The 19,192-nt window shown below is 43.8% G+C and overlaps 1 long non-coding RNA gene across 1 annotated transcript; it reads left to right on the top strand.

Annotated features, from left to right (window-relative positions):
* The first annotated feature begins 312 nt into the window (after positions 1-312).
* On the top strand, positions 313-4,857 carry LOC144375306 (uncharacterized). The gene is made up of 3 exons (XR_013434988.1): positions 313-354; positions 3,575-3,659; positions 4,590-4,857. It is a non-coding gene; the product is annotated as an uncharacterized LOC144375306 (long non-coding RNA).
* Positions 4,858-19,192: the final 14,335 nt, after the last annotated feature.

The raw sequence follows: 19,192 nt of genomic DNA, 5'->3' as shown, positions 1-19,192 counted from the left end.
ATGTTATACTGGCCTCAGGGTGCCCTTGGATGTGCTCTGGAAGAGGGATCTGTGATGCTGGACGCTGTGTGTAAGTTAATCAAATCGGAAGTTTTCTTTCTTTGCAATGCCACAGGAAACCTGGCATAGTGAACCCATGACAAATGATGCCTTTTCTCCACTCATTTTTTCCTTAGGTGTGACCGGGGCTTTGGTGGACCCTACTGTGTTCCTGTTGTTCCTCTCCCCTCAATTCTTAAAGATGATTTCAATGGGAATTTGCATCCTGATCTGTGGCCTGAAGTGTATGGTGCAGAGAGAGGGAATCTGAACGGTGAAACCATCAAATCTGGAACGTCTCTCATCTTTAAAGGGGTCAGTAAGATTCTACTTCCTTACACCACTCCCAGCTGCTACCTTCATTCCCCTTTTCACTCATTGCTCCACACAAATGCACTTCTGAATCTGTTCAGATAGCTTTTGTCTTCTAGCCCAAAACATGTTTCCTCGTCTATTTAGTGGTCATTTTTTTAATGCTCTCTGGGGCATGAAATTTTATTCTGCTTTGGTGATCAAATTTTCCTTACTTCCTGCTGGAATTATAAATATGCATTTAATTCTTAGAATATACTTTCCAGGAATGTAACCTTTCATGTTATTAAGCAGTTGGTTTGCTCTGTTTTTTAATGGTTTTTCTTTTTTTTTTCTTTTCACTTTTCTTCCTGATGATAGAACTTCTTGGTGGTCACTTTAAGAAAACCAAACATTTAAGTCAAGTTAAGTGGCATTCTCAAACACTGTTAGTATATTTTCATATTTCACCCTAGATGTCTTACCAGAGAAATGTTAAGCAATTGATAAAAATCTGCACTCAGCTGGCACATCTCCATGTATGAATACATGCTACATCCCATCCCTCTCAGCATGGGGAAATTGACTAATCTAGCTGTGCAAATGAAATCGTTGACAAAAATCTGCATGGGTTTATACACAACCTTAATGACTAATACCTAACACTCAGAAAATTAGACACCCTGGAACTTTTTCAATTATAATTAATAGTTGGCAGTTATCATCTTTTTTGAACCCAAATTCTTCACAACTTTTTTTGATGAGAAAAAGGAAAAGAAATACTTAGGGACCAGAGAAATTTCAGTTCCTAAGAATTTTGAAGGACCAAAGCAATTGAGGTAGGACATTTAGAGTGGAAACTTCTGGGGGCTTGGCTTTAGTCCTATCACTAACGAACATCTGATCCCACTGACAGATGCTCTATAACTTTTCATGATTCAAAGACCTTTGCCTGATAACTTTCTGACCAGTAGAATCAACATGGTCCTTGAAGTCTACAAACAAGAAAGATACATGGTCCTTTTATATTTTTCCTTTAGCCATCCAAATGCAAGAGCAACCAAGCATCATACGTGTTAGACTTATTATCTTTCAGCTCTGCAAGATGTAGAGGACTCCGTAGGTTGCAGTTTGACCTGGAAAGGCATTCTTGCGTGAAAAGGAAATGATAGTTTCTCTTTTAATGTTCATAGATTCAGGAGTACTATCAGTTATTAAAATAGCTTGTTGGATACAAAAGAATTCTTCACATTTGGCACAAATGGATCACTGAAACTGGAAAGAGGATGATAAAAGAAACATCTGTGTGAACCAAATATGTGTGGCAACAGGGTTTGACAGTTCCACTGTATAAATATCAATATCAAGTACTAAATTATAGACAAATACTGCAAATATGAAAGGAGGTTAATTTTAGATTACAGATTATGGCCACACTTTCAACAAAATTGCTCCTACAAAAAAAAAACCAGAAAATGGATTCTTTTATGGGTGACTTGCATTTGCCCATGGGAACAATTTTATACTTATATTCCTTGATCAAAGGGGCAGAGTAATCATTTCCTTTATATTGATGTTGGAAAGGCATATTTATTAGCTGAGTCTATCAGCTGTTCACCTCAAAGCTTCTCATTACAAGCCTTCCTTTTAACCTCAACCTATGCATGGCACTGAGCTATAAAAGAACCCACAGCTTAATGCCCTCACGTATAGAAGGAAGAAGGAAAAGATGCTGAGACATGAACAACAGGCATTGTTTTGATGAAGCATCATGGACTAAGCAAGGCAGTGAATTATTAGGCATAAAAGAAAAATGAAGACTAGAAATAGAAGGCTTTTACCTGGTAACCTTCAATTCTACCAGTATGAATCAGTGGGGTGTGAAGTTGAGAGGTGGGAATAAATGTGGTTGCTTTTTTATTACAATACCAAACAACTGTCAAATTCTAAATGTAGTATTTATTATCTGGATTTCTTCTTGCCACACCAAGAGATGGCTTAGTAGACAAAACACTGATGTCTTATAGAGAATGGAAGATAAGCTTCAGAATCTGACCTATCTGGGTTCCAATCTTACCATTATCACTTATCGACTGTAATTTTGAGCAAGTTACTGTCTCTCTCTGCATTTCAGTTTCTTTTTCTGCAAAATAATAATAGTATCTTCCTCTTAGTGGTACTAGATGCTTTAAATAGCTAAAATGCCTATTTTCAGAACACAGCATGTAATAGGCAGTCAGTATATGATTGTTATTGTGAAAGTAGCTTTAACATTTTTAAGCTATTGAAGGTTATGAGCTATAATGAGTGTTAAGAAAAAGAGGGAAATTTGCTCTTTCTAGTTATCATTAGGTCTGGTATTTGCTAGCTGATAATTAAGAAATCAGTTGACAGTGTCCACTCTAAAAGAACTCTAAAAGAACCCACAGTATTATAGTAGTATAGCTATAGACCACTGAAGAGTCACTACAGTGAAGTCACAGCTGAGAAACTCAAAAGCCTGTTTAGACCTTGGGACATTTGCATAGTGAGATCTGTTTTACTGGCTGTCACCACAATACTAGGTACACGTGAAGAAAACAACCTTTCAAACTGTCAATCTCAGGCAACCAGAAATAGCTAATTAGCAGAAAAAATTATGAAAGCTAATGTGCTCTCTTTCCTCATTCCTTGGCTTCTCTGCATGAATGCATACAGCCCAGGCCTGGGGACCTGCCTTACTTATGCCTTATTTAACTCGACCAACTGAGGGGTGTTGTGTCAGTCTGAATGAGAGCCTCCTGGGGCTGGCGGAGCAGGCAAGGGAGTAGTGAGTCTCTAAGACTCCTCAGAACCCTGAGAAAGTTACCTATTAGTTCCCAGCCTCCAGCAGGAGCTGTTGGCACATTTTCCATCTGCTTTTCTCCTTACTTCTTTTACAACATGCTGTGATCAAAGGAGGCTATTTTTAAAAAGTCTTATAGATATATAATGCTATCATTTTGTGCTGATTTTTATAAAAGTCACAGCAAACTATGATTCCGAGGTGAGACAATGCAATTGGGTTACTCACACACAGGAAATGGAGACCGTTATGAGAGAGGGAATGAAGATTGTTCAATTTCTCCTTTTGAATTGGACCAAATTTTGCTTCTTGATCATGATAAGTAATTATTTAACTAGTGCAAGTTAAATGTGTGAAACCAGAGGAAAATAACTTTGCAAATGAAACAAGGTTGCTTGACACATCTGTTTTTGTTTTCAGGAAGGACTGAGGATGCTTATTTCAAGAGATCTAGATTGCACCAATACTGTGTATGTCCAGTTTTCACTTAGATTTATAGCAAAAGGTAAGCTATGTCTAGAGATTTGAATTCATTATTTTCCTTCAAGAAAATTCTCCAAGCATAATTCCTCCAGAAAGAAGTACTATACTTATGGAACTACAAATTTTGTTGTATAAAAGAGCTAATATAAATTGGTGTACATAAATGTTCACAAATGTTCTTCTTTAGTGTAAGATAACTACTGATTTTTAACTGATTTTATATAGCCATAGTAATCTCAATAGTTCCATGGTAGTTAAATTTATCATTATGTCCCTGAGTCTTTCCACCACTCTTTTCTAGCTATAAGAGCTTTAAATCAAATTTTTTTAATATATAAAATTTTGTATTTTCTTTTATAGATGTGAACTCCCAAAAACCTACTGTTTGTCATTCTGACTTTTCATGTTCTTTTCCAAACTTTTTATTGATATATTATAATCATACATAATGGTGGGATTTATTGTTACATATTCATACATGCATATAACAGTATAATTTGGCCAATATCATTCCCAGAACTGACTTTTCATGTTTAACTAAATGATTTTCTTTTTTAAAAAATGTCATTGTGGATATAATAAATTTTCAAGTAGTTTTTTGTTTGTACCTCAGGATTTAAATGTTTGACCCTTGTAAAATTACCATGCCAGTAAAATCAAAAAATTTCAATGTAACATTTCCTAAATGAGAAGTGTATGGGCACATAGCTAAAAGACAAAGGGAGGTATTGTATGTAAATCCCAGATTTGATGTGTATTTTTTAAGATACATTTGTATAAAAAAAAAACCCAGCCTGTCATCACTTTCATATGCCTTTGAAGCATTAGAACTATAAAACCCCTATGTAAACATAAACCAGCTCATGCATTGATGCTAGAAGAATAGCTACAAACATACTATTTCCCCATTTTTATCACAATACATGTTATGCCTTTGTTATCTTCTTCCTAGGTACCCCAGAGAGGTCTCACTCTGTTTTGCTACAATTTTCTATCAATGGAGGAATCACTTGGCATCTAATGGATGAATTTTACTTCCCTCAAACGACCAATATACTTTTCATTAATGTTCCCTTGCCATACGGTGCCCAAACCAGTGCTACAAGATTCAGACTTTGGCAACCTTATAATAATGGTAAAAATGCGTGTGTTTATCTGTAATCAAAATTACCATTGGAATGTTAACATACTTATTTCTCAGGAGTGGAGAGAGTGTCAACCCAGGGACTTAGCTGTCCACAGCACACGTGTGCTACATGCCTCACTTTTGACCTGTCTCAATGAATACTTAACTTTATGTATCTTTATCACCTCTGCATACTTGACTAGTAAGCTCTCCTGATGGTTAAATACAGCTGAGTCCTGACACAGAGCTAATATTCTTTTTAAAACATCCAACATTATCATTAGGCACTCATTGGTTGTAAGCACATTTTTGTTAAATTCATTTAGGAATGGTTCTGAGTGTGGCATTTCCTTAGTGAAATAGAACATGATAGCAAAACACCATGGCCAAGGGAAAAGCACTTAGACAAAGCAGTTCATGTGCCCAATAGAATATCTTGCCATATACACTTGCTTCAGTGATAAGTTAAAGTGAATGTATAATTTAATGGCATTTTCAAATGGTTACAAAAAATGATTGTAATGTGTAATTATTACTTCCAATATTTCTATTAACTGTTGATTACAAAGAACCAGAATTTACTGAGTTCCCCTGTCACATGCCTCCATTTCTCAAGCTTCTCTGTCCCCCTTAATGGCTTCCCCCAGAATCAGAAGCAACCCCATTGATGGTGGCAGTGTGGGTGGAGGGGGGTGGGGGCCCGGGGCTGTTTTTAGGCCAAGGGCTCCAGGCTAAGGACACCTGAGGCAATGCCCCCTCTGTCACACTGCTCCTGTCCTTCCTGGTCAGCAGCCCCTTTTTGGTCAGTACTCGGATCCCCCCCTCTCCTCCAGGTAGGAAGGTGACTATGAGCCCCTTCCCATGCAGATGAGCAAGTTGTTGGCCACAGAGACCCTGCGAGAGTTCCTCTGGGAACTGATGAAGAGAGATGGGATTTTGGAGTGTGGGTCCAAGAAGCTGTGACCCTTGCTGATACTTAATGTAACTTCATAAAGTTGCTCTCCTATGTCTCACACCTGGCCACACAGAAAACCCTGGCCCTCTCCCTCTCCAGGAGTTCATACCAGAAGGGAAGGGAAGGGAAGGGAAGGGAAGGGGGGCTCCTCTTGGGAAGCAGGACAGAGGTAGGCAGGGTGAGTCAGCTGACATTGAAGGGGCAATATCCTAAATGCTTGTGACACCAGTCCCTCTATTAATGGGGAGCTCAAAGAGTCCATTAATTCCATTACTGTCACATCAGAGGCAAGGGACCATGTTTACCTCACTCCCCGTCCCCAGCTCCTCTGTCACTGGCCGATGAAGAAACCTGCCCTGGTTTAGTCAAACCGCTGGTCACCAGCAGCCTCAGAAGAGAGGATCCTGCTCAGCCTACTGCAGAGATAATGGCCACAGAGGCAGCACAGCATCCCCAAGGACTCTCCACCCTTGATCTGGGTATCTTTAGCCCTTTCCCTCAAATTCCAGAATGATCTTTGTATGTCAGTGAGTAAGGACTCTCCCACTGTGGCCTGGGATCTCTGGGCAATCAGAGGTCCTAAGAGTCCCAAATGGTACATAAGTTCCTGGGCCTCTTGCTTCATGGCTCAGGACCCCAGCGGGGGTTGAATCTTTGAAAACCCAACCACCCAAGGCTCAGATGCCTCAGAAAGAAGAAAACTCAAGCCAGTGCCTAGGCCCTCAAGTATGGATTATGTGAACCCTCCCCATTTAAAAAGATAAGATTGACCCACAGGAGAACATGTCTAGAAAGAGAGATATAGGTAGAATAGACCCAGGCCTCGAGGGACCCAGGCTCGTCTCTCCCACTCAGGTCCCAGAAATCCTCAGCTGCTGCAGCTTGGGGGCTGCTGAGTCTCTGCACTGGGTTCCTTCCTCTCTGCCTCCCTATGCAGCTGTTTCTCAGGGTCACCACTGAGAGTCAGAGGCAGCAGCCACCCGCTTCCCTAGTAGGGGAACTTTTGCCTACAAGATCCCACTTGTTGAGCAACTGAGCAGGTACTGAGGGAGGAGAGTCTACCAGGGTAGATGATTCCAGTCCTCGGGAAGTTAGGGAGATTTTCCAACACATGAGAATAGACAGAGAAAAATATTAAGCAACCACTAAAGCCTGGTCCCAAAGTGAAACTGTAGAGAGTGCCCCCTTGCACCGATATCCAGCTAAGAGAGGACTTTTCTCTTACCGGCACTCATAGATTTTGTTGTCAGCTCCACTAGATGCCCTGGTAGGGAAAGGGTCGTGGATGGAGTAGGTAAGGGAGCACCTCTGTCTGTGGAGAGTTTGTCTAGGAGAAAATGGAGGCAGGAGCTGCACCTATGGGCCCAGGGAGACTCCAAGAAGAAAGGAGAGAGATCAAGCTGGAGTTCCTACACCGTCCCCAAGGCCTGGCACAGATTGGGCACACCAGAGACTGGCCGGGGAGGATCTGTGCAGGCTGACACCCTTATGGGCAGGAAGGACTTTCCTGGAGATGACAGCCAATGATCCTTCTCTGTCTCAAATCCAGAAAATTTCTGCTTCCTTCAGGCTCAGTATGAACATTCTTTCCAAAAGGAAACTCAAAGTATCAGACACCAAAACATCACACCACACTTCCAACCCTCTCCCTTCCGCGAGGGTTCCCTCTCACTCCAGAAAAGGATGTTGGAAGGACACGCAAGAGGACACTCTTGGCCTTTTCTCTTGGTTTTATTTTTGTCTTTGAGTCTGACTTCGCCACAGAAGTCAGAGTGAAGACGAGATGTTTTCCAATCCTGCTTTGACTGGGAAGGGAGACATTATTTCCAGAAGGTATTTCCAGAAGAACTTGAAAGTATATCTGTCATCATGTTCTCCAGCAAGGCATCTTGGTACAATGCATTTGAGAGAAAGAAGACTCAGCATGGAGCGAGGCAGGAATAAAATGCTGGGCTTCTGCGTTCACACTCACAGCCACCCACCAGGACACTTTCCAAGTCACTTCAGGCCTTCTTGACCCAGGGAGCTTGCAATATGGCCATCTGCAACACGTGCATATTATGAGGGCTCAAAAGGGAAGGAAGGAAGGAAGGAAGGAAGGAAGGAAGGAAGGAAGGAAGGAAGGAAGGAAGGAAGGAAGGAAGGAAGGGAGGGAAGGAGGGAGGGAGGGAGGGAGGGAAAAGCAGGATTAATTCTGCAGCAAGTGCTATGCATACCCTTGTCCTTGGTCCCTGGTGTGGATGGCAGATGTTATACAGCACCACAAGGGTTGAGAGTCAGAAAGACATGGCACAGAGTCAGTTGATAGTCTCAAATTCCTTCAAGAAGTAATCCTTAGAGAGCACTCACATGCCACAAGGCCTGGGTCACAAGGTGTGACAGCCAAGGTCCCAGCTCCCTGGAGCGTGATGCTCTGCCTTCTTAAATCCTTGGGGAAAGAGCAAAGGAAGGCCACATTGGCCTCTGCTCATGAGCAGTTCTCTCCATCCCCAGCCAAGCTGTCTGGTCTCAGAGGTCATGAGGAGGGGAGAACATGAGCGTCGATGCAGGGGGTCAGAGAAACAAGAATCAGCTGCAAGACAGCTCCCAAGATGGCCAGGAATAAAGATCCTAATTACATCCCTCCATTGGCGATGACCTTGGGTCACCACGCACCAGAAATTATTTACTCTGGCAAAGTGATTAGGGAATTGGGACCAGGGAATTGATACGAATTGGGGTAGAGGCACGTGGGGGTTTCAGAGATGAGGGTGGAAGTGGGAAAGTTGCTCCTTTCGCATCTGCCTCCTTCTAATTGGGGTCACCACAGGCATCACTGAGGGAGCCGTGTGCTCCTTCTACTTCAGGATCATGGCGCAGTATCTGGAGACCCAAAAATGACAAAAGAAAAAGAAGAAGGATAAGGGCCAAAGAAGCAATTTCCTGCCAACACTTGCAAATCTATGCAAATCAGGGAGAAAATGGAGAAGTTTCAACCATCAGGCCCTGTCCCCAGGATGAAGCAGAGAAATCACATGGTGAGGACAGGATGGCAGCAGGGACAGGAGGGGCTGGAGGAACAGGTGAGGCAAACCCTAGGCAGGGACAGAGGCTGAGGCAGGGTCCCCTGGTGTGGCCCTTGGACCAGCAGCATCCCCTGGGACCTTGTTAGAAATGCAAGCTTTTATTAAGCCACAGCCCTGCTCCTTGGACTCAGAAACTCTAGGGCAGAGGGCAGTAGTCTCAGGAGCAAGAGGCCCCTGGGGGATTCTGATTTGCATTCAAGTTTGAGAAAGAGCCTTGCAGGAAAAGGCACTCCGTTTTCCATTCCATCCTTTACCCACAATGAGTGTTCGCAGTTCCCCTTTGAGACTTGGCATCACTTTCCCTGGTATCCAGCAAGGTTGCCTCTGACCCACTGTTAGCAGAAATGACATCTGAGCGTAGTTAATTTTGAAGGGAGCAGGATTAATTCTGCAGCAAGTGCTATGCATACCCTTGTCCTTGGTCCCTGGTGTGGATGGCAGATGTTATACAGCAGCACATGGGTTTAGCATGTTTGTGCTCACCTCACATGCCTGTTCAGGAATGGAAGGAGCATTCACATCTTAAGCAAATATCAAGGAAGAAGGGAGCTGTGAGCAGCTACTATGTGCCAGGCACTGTCTTAGGCACTTCTTACCTAATATCTCAACCCTCACACTGGCCCCATTGCATACATAATAAAACATGTCCTGAGAAGTGAGGCTATTTGATCAAGGCCTCACACAGACTGAGTCTCACTCTTGTTCCCTCCACCATATCACATTGCCTTCTCGTTCTATCAATATTAAAAACAACAATACGTCTCTGCATTTTCATTGAAATTAATTTTTTAGCCACTCAACCAAAAGCCGTCTTACCATGCACACAGGAGAAGGAGTGCTATGAGGGACATCCCTGGCTCCACCAGAAGCTGGCTGGGAAATGGCCTCAGGAAAAAGAGACCAAGTGGACAGATAGAAAAAAACCTCACTAAGGACTCAATTGTGACCTCCCCCAAATTGTATGCAGAAGTCCTAACCCTATGGACTCAGAATGTGACTGTATTTGGAGTTGGTCTATAAAGAGGTAATTAAGTTAAAATGAGATCATTAGAATGGTCCTAATCTAATAACGCTGGTGTCCTTATAAGAGGAGATTAGGAAACAGATATAGAAGGAAGACATTGTGAAGACACGGGGAGGAGAGAACCATCTTCAAGCCAAGGAGAGAGGCCTTAGGAGAAAGCGGCCCTGCCCCAACCTTGACGCTGGACTCCCAGTCTCCTAAGACAAACATGTCTGTAGTTGTAGGTACCCAGCCCACCACACTCGGTGACAGCAGCCTGAGCAGATGAATACAGACCTCTTCCTGCTCCCACAGGCTGTCCATCACCCTCAGCTCCTGAAACTGTGCTGACCAGCACACCACCTGGCCCGGGGTGCAGCTGACCAGCAGTGCATGCTCTGAGCATCCTTATCCAGTTTGGATATTGCAGATGGCTGGACCTCAGGGAGACAGGCAGTGCCCACTGTCTCCAGCCTCACCTGGCTCTGTCTGCACAGGCACGGAAGGTATCCACAGCTGCCACGGCAGCCCTTCTAGTGCCGCCTCCTTCCTGGCGGGCGCTCCAGGTGCATAAAGCTGGAAGAAGGAGAGTAGAGGGAGAGCCAAAGCAAAACGCCTATTGACAGAGAATGCATTTCCCTTCAAGGGCTAGGAGGGGCATCTGCTCTCAGAATGGTGCAGAGGAACAGGAGAGAGGCAGGTGGCAGGTGTGCGGCAAAGCAGAACATTTAAGAGAGGGATGGGAGAACTAGCCCTTGCTGAAGTGTGCCTGAGTAGTAGAATAGTAGATCTCCCTCCCTCCCGCTCTCTCCCCCCACCCAACTCTCATGCATACACATACACACACAAACACATACATACACACAAAGAGTGAGGGGATACTCATGTTTACACCTGGAGATGCGTCAAATCCCAGTGCACTCACATAGAGGCATGCACACCCATCCACCCTGGGTGACACACGGAAGCCCCGCCTGCCTGTCTGTGGGAAGCTCCAGTTAAGTAAGCAGACGGAGTGAAACGCTCCTGGGGGATACCCCTCTACATTCTCCACACACTCTCCCTTTCTGGGCTTCAAAGCTCTGCCCCAAGCGTGCAGCTGGGAAGAGAGTTAGACAACCAGGGGAGGCTGCCAGGACTATCCACAGCCAGGTTGGGGGGGGGGGTGGGTGCCAGACTCCCAGTGGACAGCCGTGGAGCCTCGATCCCTCAGCTGCTCTGCCCAGGCGTGTCCATCAACCCTCGGGAGACCTCCGAGGAGGGTGGGGGATGTGGGAAGTTGTCTGGGAGGATGGAGGTTGAGGCCAGCCTCTGGAAGGTCACAACATGCTTCCCCACCCCACCCTGATTTGCCTGAATCAGGGCTGGGGGCAGAGACAGAGGCCAAGGAAACCATCATATTTATTTATTGTGGAAGTGCTTGGAGGTGCCGATTTGCCTCTGCTCCAGTCTCCTTTTATAAGGTCCAGAAGTCTCTGGGTGCCCCCATCTTGACCAATTTCCTTGGGAGAGGCTGGAGGCACAGAACCGTGCCAAAACAACCAGGGCGGCCGATCAACTACGTGGGGATGGTGATGGGATTAAAGTCGGTGACAAATTTTATTACAGAGTTCTAAACAGGCCTAGATAAGTATGTGGTGAGAAGATGAGGACTCAGCTGTGAGCCGCCAGGCCACTGGGGAGCCCTTAACAGCCTAAGCCCCAGGATGGGCGAAGGAGAGAGGAGGGGAGGGGCAGGGGCTGGGAGGAGGTGACAAAATCAGAGGCTGGGGGGCAGGCTCTGCTGCTTTCCTACCCAAGGACCACCCTCCACCCAGCTCCCCAGGGAGGCCTTGGATGAAACTGCTGGTGACTCATACATCCCTATGGAGATACCAGAAAAGCCATCTTATTTGTCTGCAGTCCCTGTCACCATTTATACTTTAATGATTATGCCTTTTTTTAAACCTTATCAAACTTCCAGATTGTCTAAATTTCTTCTGCCCACACTGGACCCCGTCTTTCATGTCACATAAACACAGCATGTTTGGAGATTTTTCTCTGGTACTGAAATGAGTATTATTTTTTAACTTCCTAATTTGAAATAACTTTAGGTTTTTAGAAAAGTCAGAAAGGTAATACACAGAGCTGCACCGTATCCAGCGCTAGCTAGCTTCTCCTCAAGTTAACATCCTCCATAGCCGTCGGGCAATTATGAAACCAGATTTACAGGGTACAGTTTAATAAACTGCAGGCTTCCACCTGAATTTCATCAGCTCCCCACCCTAATGTCCATTTGCAGTCTCGGGGTTCCATTAGAGACCCCCTGTTGCACAGAGGGTGCCTTTTACTTTGGCATTTTTCCACCCAGCTGCTTTAGAGTCTTCATTACTAAGGAAACTAAATTACTATTTGATGAAAGAAATCTTAAGTCATCTGTGCTTTAAGTCCACGTCCCTACCTGATCCGTCAACCTTCTCCCATGAGGCAACAGGAATGAGAGAGAGCAGCAGAAGGTTGGGCAGCTTGGGAAGCGGGGTTACTGTTTCTTGAAGTCAGGTTGGTGAGGAGGACATGGTAGAAATCAAGACCCCAAGGTACCTCCCTGGGTGGTGAGCTAAATAATGGTCCCCAAAGAGATCCCGGTCCTAATTCCTGGAGCCAGTGAAGATTGTCTTTTATGTCACACTTGCAAGTGTGATCAGATTAAGGACCTTGAGAAGAAGAGATTTTTTATCCTGAGTTATCCACATAAGTCCTGAGGGTGATTACAAGCTCACACAGAGGAGAAGGCAATGCGAACAGAGCAGAGAGGGGTGTAAAGGTGCTATGCAGATGGCTTTGGAGACAGAGGAAGGACCCACAGCCAAGGAATACAGCTCTAGAAAATGGAAAAGACAAGGAAATTGATTCTCCTCTAGAGCCTCAGGAGGGGGTGCAGCCTTGTGAACACCTTGGTTTCTGCCCAGTAGAACCCACGTTGGACTTCTGACCTCCATAGTGTATGTAGGGAGAAATCAAGATGGTGGCTGCCCTTGGGAAGGTGGGACTGGGCTTTAGAGGGCAGGGAGAGATTGAGGGAGGGGGGATGGGGAATGTTCTGTTTGTTGATTTGAGTACAGTTTACATTGAAGGAGCTGAGCATGGGAAAACTCACCAAGATGTACACTCAGGATATATAAGCTTTCTTTTTTATCTATACAGGAATAGAAAGGTACCCAAGAGACTCAAGTTTGGAAACAGTTCCTCTGCCCAGCCCCTCCACTCCAAAAGCTGCGTGCAGTGGAGAGGTGGGCTCAGAGCCTCACAGGACAAGCACAGCAAAAAGAGGTCTGCCTATTACCATAATTATATCTCTGCGAATGTGCAAAGCCCTCATTTTCCCTTCATGACTATAATGTTGTGGGGACACAGGATGCAATTACAGCCCTGAAATATGCAGCTTAGGAGGCATAAATACATACACCAATGCCGGCCTTGGTAAAGCAAGTACATTTACATGGCGTGACCAAGCCAGAGTCAGCACAGTTCCTGTGCTGCCTCCTACCACCCAGCCATGACCCTTTGGGCTGCTATTCAAACAAAGACTTAAGTAACTCTGGGGATAAATTCTCCTGAGCTGATGGTTTTCTGGAGCAGACCCCTAATTCAAAAGTTGCATGAAGAAGCACAAGGTAAGAACTTAAATGGTAGCTGATTTTGTTGTCTTTAGCACCAACAAGATGTTTTGTTTTGGGGAAAGAATTCCCCATCTCTTTTCTTACTGGAAATTCTGTCTCGTTGGTCATCATCTATCATTCAGGAGGAGTAGGGAGTAAACTGAGTGACGGCAAAAAGTGAAACAGACCAATCTTATGTCCTCATCAGCACAGAGAGGAACGCCAGTTAGACCAATTAGCAATGAGAGAGCCAGAGTCAATTTGATCTTGTAGATTCCTTCAGGGTGAAGCACATTTGAGTGTTAGGGAAGTCCTAGAAGAAGATGGATGGGATCCAGTTCTGAGGTATCGTGTGTGGCTTTTCCCCCTTGGGCATTTTCAATTCATATTTCCGCTTCTCGAGACATTCAGGCCAGCGGGCAGCATGTCAGCAAATCTGGACGTGTTTTAACACCAGCCCAAATAAGCACAAATCAGAAAATAACTCTGTGTGGGGAGGGGGCTTGGACAGCCAGATCTGAAGTGGGCAAACTCCTCTGCACTCAATACAAAGCACCCCGAAACCAAATAGGAATTATTTTCAAATTATCCGCTGATGTCAATGACGTACAATCGCATCTCCCTTCCAGAAGTGTGGATAATTGGAATTAACTATATTGCAAAAAGAGCTGATTTTCAGATGCACATTTTTTTTTTTACCAAGAACTGTGCCCCTGCTCCATTCCTTCCTTTACCCCTCCCCCTCTCCCATCAACTTGCACAGGGCATAACACAGCCGCCCTTCTAGCCTGTGATAACAGACATTAGTGACAGGCTTCTGTCTTCATGCAGCATTTTGCATTCAGTTAGGTTGTGGAGCAAATACACAGGTGGCATGTATGCAAACATCCCTACGTCCTGCCGCTGAAAGTCCAGGTGTGGGAATTGCACAATGGTAACCGATAGCAAAAATATTCATCGCATGCAACGTATAAAGAATTCAAAGTCTATATTCTCCAAGTAGCTCCCAAAATAGCTGCATGGATAATATTAGCTGCATGCTCAACCCTCCCTCTTGGGGCTCCATTGGGTCTACCTTTCAAGGGACAGTCACAGCCTTCCCAGAGATTTGGGTGCCAAAGGACCCAGGAGGGAGAGGCAAGCTGAGCGGTGGGATGGGGGCAAGGGAGCAAGAGAGTGGTGTTGAAATTCAAAATGTCACAGCCTGCTGCTACAGGCTCCCTGTGTTCAGTTTCTCTTTCTTTCCTTCACTGTCCAAAGTGGTAAGAATAAACCCTGCTTCTGCAAAATCTTGTGTGTTGTTCACCATGAGGATGAACTTGGCTTTCAGTCAAACAGAGAGAGATGGGAAGTTTAAAAAGTTTCTTTCTTTTTCCAGAAAAAAGCCCCTGCACCATTCCATTCTCCTTAGACCCACCATCCATCTCCTTCGACCTCTCTATGTAAAGCTCCACACACAGAAAAACAAAAAACGCCAATGTGTCAGAGGATATTACACATTCAGAAAGATTTTTTTAAAATTTGAACCATCACAAGAAATAGATTCCCACTTGATAGATTTACAATAAGGCAAGAAGAAGGGAAAGAGAATGGGAAATTTTCTTATTCATTTTTTTTTGTAAGATTCAAGATGACTTTTGTTTAAAAAACTAAAGTAAATAGTATCTAGGGCAGAGGACAGTAATCTTTTCCTCTAAAAGTCCAGAGAGTCAATATGAACAGTCTTTAGGCCACATGGTCTCTTTTTGAAGAAATCAGACTCCCCAAAGTAGTAACAGTATGTAAATAATATGCAAATGATATGCTAATGAGAGTGAGCCAGATCTGGCCTCCATTTGTAATTTAACCTCCTCCTCTCTGATAAAGGAAGCTCCTGCAGTCAGGTAAGGTGACCTAAGTGGCTAAAATTACATTACCCAAAGCATGAAGTAGCAGAATGCACATTTCAAAGAATAAAAAAAAATTAAGACATACTTGAAAAACTTTCCTAGAAATCAGATGGTAGTGAGAAAAAAATGAGACCTGACTGGCCAAACCAGGAGACTCAATAAATACATGCAAAGAATTCTTCAAGGTGAAAACAGCGCAGAGCAGAAATAATGACACCGGTCATGATAGTATAATAAGAAACCTTCCTGCGCTGAAAACTTGAGTCTGCAGACTGTAAGAACAGATTTAAATACAATACTAAGGAAAATTAAGTCAACCCATATACATGTCCTGGTAAAGTTTTCTGATATCTAGAGAAAATTCTGTGAACCTTCAGATAGAGAAAAGGGCCGGATCACCTACAGAGAAATCAGAGTCCAACTAGAGGAGGCCTCCTCTCCTCTGGTCACAGTTCAGAGAAAATGGAATCATTCAACAACTTTGAGGAAAGAAGATAATCAGTCAAGTTTTCATTACTATGTGAGGTGGACAGAATAACACTCTCAGACATCCAAGGGCTTAAAATAATCACATTATCAGTAGTCTCTACGTTGGCGGGGCGGGGGGTCTTAAGGGCAAAAGCTGATCTACCAGGAGACAAATCAAAATGCAGAGCCCACAGGTGGGGAATTTGCAACATACCAGATGTAAGAACAATGATAAGCTGATAGAATTGTCTAAACACTCAGTATAGTCTCAACTAGAAAATAGTAACTATGTCAACAACAATGTTTGAAATGGATTAATACATACTGAGATTATTTTAATGTAAAATGAAACTATTACTATAGGTCTTAAAATCCAGATCGTATTAGCAAAGATTAGAAAATAAGAGAAGGAGATGGGCATAAAACCCATGTTGAATTCTTCACTTTGATGCTTAGGGAATATAGGCTTATATATGCTTTTAAAAACTTAGGGGTAACTGAATTATTAAGTTAAAATAGGATGAATGCTTTTCTAATCACCAGAGGGAAGGAAAGCAGAGAAAATCCCATCAATCCATATAATAAAAATTGACAGAGGATAAAAAGGAAGTAGGAAGTAATGGATTAGAAAAAAAAACCAGAAAGCTTAAAGAAAGGAAGAGCAAAGAGTTCACTGTGAAATATCAGGCTGCCATTAAAACTCATATTTTTGAAGGATGTTTAATTACATGAAGAAATGTCCATAATGCAAAATGGGTGGGGGAGCAAGAATACACACACATATGTAGAATTTCAACTTTCTGTATATTTAAAGTGAATATTTTTAGAAAAAAAAAGGACAGGAATAAACTCAAATATCAACAATAATTTTTGGAAGAAAGTTAAGAGTCCAGGTGATATTGTTTTCTTGTTTATTCTTTTTCTGTTTTCTACAGACAGTATACTAAAAAGCAGTCCATGTTATAAAAAAAATGTTGAGGGTACTGTGAAATCAAGTCAATTATTCTTCCATGGTAGAAAAGTGACAATAAAGAGGTTTTGGAAGATATTCTCCACCACAGATTAGGTTTACACAGTCAGTGGGCACCATCGAGTTAGAACCTGGATTTTCCATCTCTTGCCACTTCCAGTAAATTCTTGGCTCTCAGGATTCTCAGAAAATACCAGAAAAAAAATCACTATAAAACCTTTAAGTCCCCAATTCGGTACTATATGCTTTTGTGTTATATGCATTTCCCTCATAATCACCAGAAATGTGAGTGTTACTGGCCCCATTTTACAGATGAGGAGACTGAGACCAGAGTTGACAAGATACTTGCATGAGGTCACACAGCTAGGAAGAAACTCTGTTGGAATTTGAACCTAGGCAGCCCAAAGTTAGCCCATTTGTTGCATTCATACATCATTGGTCCTCTTTCTTTTCTTCCTTCTGGAAGTTAGGCAAAACACGTCTGGATTTTATTGCTACTATTTTCTAATCTGTTCATTCGTCACTCTGGCTTAGGGATACACCACTGTGATGGCTACTATCTCTTCCTTTCAGCTGGACCATAAATACAAATGCCCCAACTCTCTCTCAAAGACCCTGAAAACCACACCCCATGAGCTTCCCAAGCAGATATGCAGTTCCTTCCAGTCTAGTTTTAGTGGGTAAAACAACTACAGCCATAGAAATTCCACCCCCCTCATACCTCGGCACAGAGTGGAGGCCCAGCAGCCGGTCCAGCGAACGTCACAGCCCTGAACACATCTCTCCATAGGCCTAGCACCAGCCAAAGAAACCTGTGCTGACTGTCAGCAAAATGAATAAAATCCCTATCTCTGCCTAAAAGGCAGAAGAGGGGGTAGCGAGCTTACCTCTGAATTGCAATGTTACTAGGAAACAGTTTGCTATAATAATACCAATTAACATCTCTCCCCACTTAATAGTTTCTAGTACAGGATAAAAATAGCAATCCACAAGGTGCTGAGATGCAAAAAATAACAATGAAAATGTGCTCTGGAAGAGCCCTGATCTCTCTCACCTCGGGAGGATGGGGAGGTAGGCAGGAATATTATGGAAGATTTCAGAGGAGGCTGCAGGAAACCTTCTAGAAATTAAGAGTCAGTCATGATTGTGCTCCTCTCCTGACCTGAGTCACCAGATGTGTCAATAGAAGATGCGTGAGGCATGGTGAAGTGGCATTAGATGGGGTGAGAGCATTTGGCTATCAGGTTCCCACACTGGCTCTCACCAGTCCCGTGGCCTTGCCTGCATCAAACTGGATTCCTTATCTACAAGGTGAGACTCACAGCACCCAGTCAAAGGAGCACGTGAAATTTAATTTAAAGGCAGTAGCATGTGAAGAAGTTTTACAGGCTGTAAGCTCCTTTGGGGATGTTAGGTTCCTGGGTGTCTGGTGGCAGTAATGGTTTGATAGTGATTACCAAAGTGAACCCTGCCATGGAGTGAGCCCCACCCTCAGCAGGATTAATGGAAGACCAGCTCACGGGCATTCCAGGTTCAAGGTCAGACACCATTCCTGACCCTGGCACATGGAGCTTCAAGATTATTTCTTAGAAGGAAACAGCTCTTCCCAAGAGAAAACATGGCCAGATCCGAAACTCCTTTTTCTCATAGTTATGAAATTCAGCTAAGAGAGAGGAAGGTCAATCAGGCACAAGAAAGTTCCTGAAGGCTGCCTTTCACATATGGCCATCACTGAGAGCCTGACCCAGCCCCAGCGAGCCCAGGGGTCCCCCCCCCCCCGTGAGGGACTAATGAGAAGAGGTCCCTCCTTTCTCATTCTCTCACACATGTCCCCACATTCCCAGCACACACCCTAATAGCACATGTCCCCTCACCCCCTAACAGCACTGGACATGGGGCTTCTAAACAGGGGGTTTCATGATTCAGGCTGGACCACCAACAAGACAGGTATGTAGGCTTCCAGTTGTGCAGCACAGGACCTCTGGGCTCAGGACGTGTCCTAGGAATCTTGGGGCACATGGGAAGACAGAGAGGAGCTCTGAAACCATCCCCCCTCAACCTGAAATGATTTTTAGCAGTTTGATATTTGGCTTCCAGGTAAGATTTCATATGAAGAAAGGGGTCTCTCTCTAAAATGTTCATGGTCTTTGTTCTTAAAGCCTGAGAGAGTCATGACTGAGGTCTAGAGAAAGAGAACCTTGGTCCCTCAGCTGGAGCAACTAATGGCCTCTTCACTCATTCAAAGAACCACCATGTTTTCCTAAGGGGAACATATGGTCCAACAATAGAACCATCTAGAATTCCCCTGGGCATGTGGCCACCACACCTGAGTATAAGGAATTTTTTTTGCTCAAAGAAAAAGAAAGAGGTAGAACTCTGTTATGGGCAAGCCCAAATGCATTCTAACTTTGGAAGGGGGATGCAGAGAGGTGTGGCAGGAA

The sequence above is a fragment of the Ictidomys tridecemlineatus genome, chromosome 2 (genome assembly GCF_052094955.1).
Source record: "Ictidomys tridecemlineatus isolate mIctTri1 chromosome 2, mIctTri1.hap1, whole genome shotgun sequence".
Taxonomy (NCBI): domain Eukaryota; kingdom Metazoa; phylum Chordata; class Mammalia; order Rodentia; family Sciuridae; genus Ictidomys; species Ictidomys tridecemlineatus.
The sequence above is the reverse complement of the archived record's forward strand: the minus strand, read 5'-3'. Positions and strand labels throughout refer to the sequence as shown.